This window comes from Alligator sinensis, unplaced genomic scaffold (genome assembly GCF_000455745.1).
Source record: "Alligator sinensis unplaced genomic scaffold, ASM45574v1 scaffold67_1, whole genome shotgun sequence".
In the NCBI taxonomy this organism is placed as follows: Eukaryota; Metazoa; Chordata; order Crocodylia; family Alligatoridae; genus Alligator; species Alligator sinensis.
The window spans coordinates 366,340-374,079 of record NW_005842111.1 but is presented as its reverse complement, the minus strand read 5'-3'; the positions used below and the strand labels follow the sequence as shown (position 1 = coordinate 374,079).

At 39.1% G+C, this 7,740-nt stretch overlaps 1 protein-coding gene across 4 annotated transcripts in view; it reads left to right on the top strand.

Annotated features, from left to right (window-relative positions):
• Positions 1-7,740, top strand: part of CALCRL (calcitonin receptor like receptor) — a 122,224-nt gene that overhangs the window by 54,464 nt on the left and 60,020 nt on the right. The window contains exon 1 of one of the 4 annotated variants that reach the window (XM_025205324.1): positions 7,438-7,571. The exons of the other annotated variants lie outside the window; for them this stretch is intronic. The gene's annotated coding sequence lies outside the window, so the exon portion shown is untranslated. Of the gene's footprint in view, positions 1-7,437; positions 7,572-7,740 lie in introns of those variants that run through there. 4 annotated transcript variants of the gene reach the window in all.

Below are 7,740 nucleotides of genomic sequence, written 5' to 3'. Positions count from 1 at the left end.
TGCTGAACCACCATGATAGTCTGTAGATAGCACCTGTTCATTTTAAAAAAAAAGATTAACAGAACTGTTTAGTAAGGATAGTGAACTATATGGCTGTATTGCTGTATTGTAAGGATTAGGATTTTAGCTTTCTAGGCATGGTAAATGCTGGCTTGGATACAGTTATGGAGTAGTGAAATAAACCTCTGGGACCAATTCTAGGGATATGTTGATAATGCATACCACTGGCTGTTATGCATAGTGTTTTCAAGAAAGTGACTTCCCCTTCTGCAAAACAAGAATATTACTATTAGCCTATCATATTTTGAAGTGGCTTTCATTAATACCTGGAAAGATCTTTAGGATCTCAGATACAGCATTTTATAGAAATGCAAGGCATAATTTACAATTAATTTTAAATGTTTTATTAAAATATAAATAATAATTATTTTCTCACTTGTTGAAAACAATAAAATCTTTTCTTTTTACTGATGCCTCAGTTAAGTAACTTGGTTCATTTTTAAGAGAGCACTTCAAGTGTGTTTTTGTTTGGAACAAACATCTTTCATTGACAGACCTTTTTAACATGATGGCCTAATATCAAAATGGTGACCATTTGGAAAGCTGCCACTTGTGTTATTCAGGATATTCTGACTGCTAAAGCTGACTCATTTTCATTGGGGAGGAAGGGGGTACAAGATTACTTGGAAATTTTACTTTAATGCTACTTAAAACATTAAGTGTAACAGTGCATTTCTTTTTTTAACAAATTTTTGTTTTAGATGGTGTGCAGAACCAGAAATAAAGCTCTTGGCGCAAAGGTTTCACAGGAAAGAAAGTTATTTTCAATGTCTATTGAGAACATGTTTTTAAAACAGGAAAAAACATACATTTGGGTTGATAATAGATCCCTGCAAAGGTTAGCACCATTAAATGGCTTTGCCATCTTTTAAAGAGAGAACGTGATGTCCTGCAGTAGCAGTCCTCTCTAAATCACCATTCAAAACAGTCAGGAACATCTTCCCATGCAATTTCTTTGCAATGGATAATGTATTTTTAATGCCTAATGTAACATTTATTAGTGTCAATAAATAATAATGAGTTTTGCTTCATAAAGTACAGTATGAAAATACCTTTTAAGTAGGGAGTAGTTGGTTGAAAAAGTTACAAGCAAAATGATAAACAAAGAGTGCTCAATTAGAAATGCAAAGACATAATTGAAAATTCATTTTTTTACACTAGGATTCCCAGAAATAAAGAAATCTAGCCATACATATTGTTAGACCTAGGTCAAGTGCTTAAGTTGGACCCTGTCTCTATCTGATGTACACATACTTCTTAGCAGCTATTGAATTCAGGATCATGGCTGTTTTTAGTTATGCTTTTTTTTTAAGCCAGAGTAAATAGTAATAGAGCTATATCATAACTGTAACATAGAACAAAAAGTAGTGTGTTTTATATAAAAGGCATTTGTGACTCATTAAAAATGACCCATCCAGGCCACCCAGAGATGTTGTTTTAAAATGTAATTAGTGCTTAGAGTCCTAACAGTATTTTCTTGCATTTTTGTGTTTTGTCACATTCCACAAGGATCTGGTACCAGCTCTCCCCATAAAGACTCTTTTATAAATTCTACCAGCTTGTGCCATGGCATTTAAGATAGAAATGTGTGCGCACTGGTATAAAGCCATACTGTTGTGACTGCTTCTCCTGAGGAGGAAAAATAGCTAGAGCTCTGAATAGGAAACACCTTACAATTGACAACATGTTGTGAAGTAACTTTTCAGTTTGTTCTGAGTAACTTTGTTTCTAAAATAAAGAAATAAACATTATTCCCAGCTATTTTTTCTTGTACCAGTAGCTGTTCTATCAACAATACAATTGGATGGTCCCCATGGCTAAGTAGCCCAAGGCTGAATTGATTCAGTCTTGGCAGGTTAGTCTAAGCTGCGAAGATTGAACCAATAAGCAAATGAACAGATATTCACTTTTGATTCAGGAAATGCATCCACATGCCTGTAGTGGCTCAAGTCAGAAGTCAGGGGACACTAGAGCATGGCTCTCTGGTACGTAACCAGCCATGGGCTGTGTATTCACTTCCTCTTCCTGCTGTCCCTGAGCTCTCGGAGATTTTCAGTCTACAATCACAGCAGCAGGACTCTGCAGAGTTGCTCATCACTTCCTCCTCCTGCTTCCAGGTGCCTCTGGGATTTGTAGTTCACAGCTGCAGCCAGCACTAAGCAAGCAGGGCAGGGCATCTCCGTACTCAGGGGAAGAGACGTTTAACCACCCTCCCTGGCCCCAGACTCCAGCAGGGGTTTGCCTGGGGGGGGGGTAGGGCAGTGAGCCAGCCATGTCTGCTCCAGCTAGGGAGTTGAGGGGTGGGACCAGGGCTGCTCTCTGGAGACAACAGCACAGCACACCCCAGGGCTGTAAAATGCTGGGATGCTGGAGGGACCCTGGTTTAACTTAAACCAGGAAGGGGTCTGGGACAGAAGTTTCATAAACTGGTTTGACCTAAACCAGTTAAGTCTGATGCTTCATTCATCCAGCTTTATCTTAAACCACTTTCAGCCATTTTGAAACTGGTTTATGTGTACTAAACTTCTGTTGTGTTACAGGTTTAAACCAGTTTCTGATCACTTAAACTGGTTTATGTGTAACTTCTGTCCCTAGCCCATGTGTAGGTGATCCTGAGTGTCCTGTCCCCTACTATATGCAACCCCTGTTTCTCTCAAAGTAAATGGAAAACTTAGCACATATATGGGACTCATTCTATTGAAAGGCACTGGATAGACAGAGAGGCACAGAGAAGATGGAGCAGAAGAGAAAACACATTATCCCTTCATCACAAGTTCCTTTCCACTCTTAGTACCACCACCAGTCATGCCTCAGACATCTACCCTTCTTCTTTACTTTTGGCTCCAACCTATGCACTAGATGTCTGGCCTCTATGGAAGCCCTGTCAGCGTAGTGTCATTAGAGACAGAGCTGTTGCAGTGGACTAGAGTCATGAGGACATGTTACTCCTGACCTCCCACTGATGTTGAAGGATCCACAGATGTGTGGGTAAGCATTATAGTCTAGTGAGCATGAAGGCAACAATACTGTCCCTATTACTTCCATGTCTGAAATTGCCTTGTACGTTTTTAGACTGGAGGAGGCAGTCAGGCCTGTGGCTTCTCCTCAGAATGATTTGCAGAGCTTTTGAGATGAATACAAAGGATACATTTGTAGAGAGAAAGAAAGTGACTATATATGACCCAGAAAAAAATAGTACTATCAACTATCCTGTGATTTTTAGGTTAAAGACAGACCGTTGAAAAGCCCAAGGGTGAATTGATTCAATCTTTGCAGGTTAGTCCAAGCTGCATAGATTGAACCAATAAGCAAGTGAACAGAAATTCACTTTTGATTTCAGAACTGCAGCCACATGCCTACAGTGGCCCAAGCCAGAAGCTCTGGGGTACTAAAATACACCTCCCTGCTTGGCTAGAGCGGACAGGTTGTGCCAAAGCTATCCCACCCACACAACAAAGTGGGACTTGTGGGGGGAGGTGCAAAGCATCCTGGGATGTGAATTAACTTGAATCTGTAGAGGATCTGGGACAGAAGTTCCATAAACCCATTAAACCTAAATCAGTTAAGTCTGATACTACATCCATCCAAGTTTATTTTACAATGGTTTCAGCCATTTTGAAAGTGGTTTATGTATTGAACTTCTGTTGTGTTACAGTTTTGAACTGGTTTCTGATCACTTATACCAATTTATGTATAATGTCCCTTAGCCTCAATGTTATTGTGAACAGCAAAGGTCATTATTGATTAGCTCTCGCATTATCTGTTGATTTTGGGAAACTAAATTTAACTGGGTGGTAGCCAAAGGTTTTTAACAGGGAAAAATGCATGGGAGTAATTCAATGTATTACAATGTTATCCACCAGCTATCCTGTAATCAATACAAGTCTCCTGGAAAACCACTTTATTTTTAAGTGGTAAAAAATGTTTCAGTGCAGAAAGTATAAATCAGTGGTTCTCAACATTTTAAGTCTGGGCACCATTCCACAACTTGTTTTGAATGTGGTGGCATCCTTGGTTGAGAAACACACTGTGCTTAATTTACCTTAGAGCTTCTCAATAGGTGATGCTGCATCCAGATAACCAGGAAAGGCAATGGCATGTGCACACACAGGAAACCAAGCTTGTGCTCCAGCCTTTCCAGTCTTACTCTGTACAGCATCTCCCAGAAACAGAGGTGCACATGACAGGTGGAACTGTCCCACCTGCCTCTGTTTCTAGAAGGAAAAAAGAGGGGGTTGGACAAGGAAGAGCTACAGCTCAGTGATGCTCTCCCGCCTGCTTTAGGCTGCAGAGCAGCAGCGTTGCCAAGTCCACTTATAAAGTGGAATTGGGCTTGGGTTTTTTTGAAGTTGCTTTAACTTTTTGAGAGTTGTGGGTTGATAAGCACCCCTACGCCCTTCTCTTGAAATTGGTTGGGCATGTGTTGGGCTTGTTTTTAAAGCCAGTGCCACTATTTTTTTCTTGCAAGACTTGGTAACACTACTTATGAGAGAGCCCTAATGCAGGAGGAGTACTCGTGGCAGTTCTACCTGCCCTCCATCACAGCCATGTCTTGTGTTGCAGCACCCCTGAGAGGATCTCACTGCACCCTTGTTGTGAACCATTAACTGATTTCTTTGAACTATACGACTTTAGTTCTCTTGAAATACGTCTTCAACCACATCTTTCCTTTCAAGATCACTCAGAAAAACTGGCAGAAGGTACCATTTCATGCTGGGCTAAAAGTCCAGTTGGTGTATTAAAGAGTTGTAAATTTTAGCAACAATAAGTGTGAGTTACCGTGATGTCATATTTCTCCCCATTTTTGCTCTAATCTCTCTGATTAGCCTTCACACTGCAGCCGTTCCGTGAATACTTAGAACACCTGGAGAAAGTTGTAGGGGTTCAGTGGGTGAAACAGCAACAGAAATGCAAGTAGCTTTGAATATTTCCTGTAATTGTTTCTGCAGCCATTGAATAGATGTTGCGTGTGTTTCCCCAGCACTGTTTTGCATCTACCAAACTGAACTTGATCTAATAGGAAAAACCCTTACTTGTAATCCAGGGTCCAGGATTTGATTCTGTCCCCTTCGTAATCCATAGCACATTCTGCACAGTTGTCTCCTTTGTAATATGTTGGGAGTTGCTCTTTGATCACACTTGCCACCAGTAACATTTGCTATAATAACAGGAGCTGCCTGAATTATACCTAATGACGTCCTAAACACTAATATTTTACAAAGATGCTCCATGTGGTTTAATTACTCCTTTTTCTACTACGCATAAATTTAAAAGATTATATTTATTGTGTGTTAGAAAAGGCAACTACAGTGAGTGAGCCAAATACTCTTTTTGTGAAACAGTGCTGTCAGAGTCATCACTGACACACCAGTTACAATTTGGCCTAATATGGTAAGTTAGGCTATGTCTAGTAGTTGTTTTACCTGAATTATCTAAAACAATATATGGCTCTAATTAATTCAAGCAAAACATTAATTCAACCCACAGAAACATTCAACATGCCACATAAAATAATTAACCCACCTTTATCCAATGGAAAGCATCCTGGAAAGTAGCCTTTGCTATAACATGGTTGATGAAGAGTTAGCACTCTGTTTCATAGCTCACATGCTGTAAAAATATTTTGCAGTTTGCAAATATGTCTGTACAATGCTGCTGGTAAAACATTTCTAAATGTCTCCCTCACCTGTGTAGGGATTGTCAAAGTGCTGTTGACTGTGATTTATTCAATGGCATTGCTGCAAAGTGAATTCTGATGGTCTGAAATTATGCTTCTCATATCTAACACATTAATGATTAACTAGCTCCAACTGGTTGTAAGAGGGCTCACTGTAAGAGGTCTGAATAAGAGCTAACGGTTAGGTAATCCCATTTAATGAACAGTTAGTTCTATTAAAATTGGTTGAAATCTATGAGACCATTCCTCACAAACTGAAAAGAAATTTATCAGATTATGAGCATTTTCAAACTATACTACATGGGCCTTCAGCAGAGTCGGATATTTTGCAACCCACTTTCAGCTTTGTACATTAATCTCTAAAATATGCAGTACCATATTAATCAAGCTGGTTAATTAAGAGTTAAAATGGATCTACTCTTGTAAGATGCAGAGTTCTTCAGAAGTCAATGGGGCTTGCAGGTGATCAGCGTGGCACAGGAAGAGGCTCTCTATGCTGTTTCATTTGAACCATTATTTCAGTCTGAGATTTCCTCTTACTTTGCCAACATGCTTGCAGGGGATTCAAGTTAATGAAAAGTCTGGATAACTTCCAGCTTGTCCACATGTTGGGCTGAACCAAACAAAATCTTTGCACGGGGGTTTTAAAGTTTTGAGTCCTATGCTCCTAACTCTTTGGAAGACTGTAACTTTGTTTCTCTAATTTGCTATAAGTCTGTCTCCAAAAATAAAAAAAGTAAAGATTATTTGTGATTTATTTTTGATTTTCCCCAGTATAGTCTATAAATAATACAGCTGGACGGTGCATCCAGGATCCCCACATGTAGATGACCTTGAGCATTCTGGTTCAAAAGTAACCAGAAATATAAATGTCCTGTCATTAAACTGTCATTTTGGGGGTTATTTCAACCGGTTTAAAACCAAGAAAGATAACAGAGAGAATCTATTGACATGAAATAGTTACTCTAATGTTTCAACCAATGAGGTTTAGGTAGACATCTGTTCCTAAAACTGTATGTCCACTATTGCACATTTTTAAATGACTCAGAAAGCAAATTGAAGTTTGTCATTTTTTTCTGGAAGATCTCTTCTTGTACAATCTAATCAAATATTGCTACATGGTATATACCCACTGCAGGAGTTCTGTGAATGTGTTAAGTATGCCTACACAAATAAGGCTTTGCTCTAAAGTATACAATGGGCACATATACACATGCATTAATGCACCAGACTTATGGCGCATTAAGTTTAGTACCTGTTATACCAGGTACTAAACTTAATGTGCCATAATCAGTGCTACTGCGCAGTAGCACTGGCATGCCTTTTATGTGACGCTAATGCATAGTAGACTAATTCTACTGAGCGTTACTGCATTAGTATGGCTTTTACTGTGACATGCTAATATGCAGTAGAATTAGTCTGCTGTGCTTTTAGCATCTTGTGTAGATGCCTCCATTGTTACATACATAAAGACTCAAGCCTTAAATAATGTCTTATAGAGAAAAGCTTATATATATATATATATATATATATATATATATGTTTTGTTATCGGCAAAAGGATAGATGTTCAAGTCCAGGGGGGGCTTTAAATACAAAGTATGTTTTTATCTTTTTTGGCTTTAAAATTATTCGTTTCTAGAGTACAACCAGGATTAAATTTATTCTTTTGAGGAAGAGAAAAAAGTAAAAGCAGAAGGAGCTGATGGTGCAGCCACACAATGTGATTTTCTGGCCACATTTAGCCTACAGTTGCCACACAACTTTCTGCAATAGATGCCTCTGCTATCAATGAGGCACACAGTAAAGAGAAAAACAGGCAGTTCATGTGATTTGTAAGTTGTCTGATATTCATTAAAAATAAGATGCAAGTGTGATATTTGATGAACTGAGTACTGTTGAAATTTCATTACATTATTGCATGGGGGCAGTAATGGGGCAGGCAGTGGAGGGGTGGTGGGGAACAGGCAGTGTGGAGGCAGTGGGGCAGGCAGTGACAGAGGC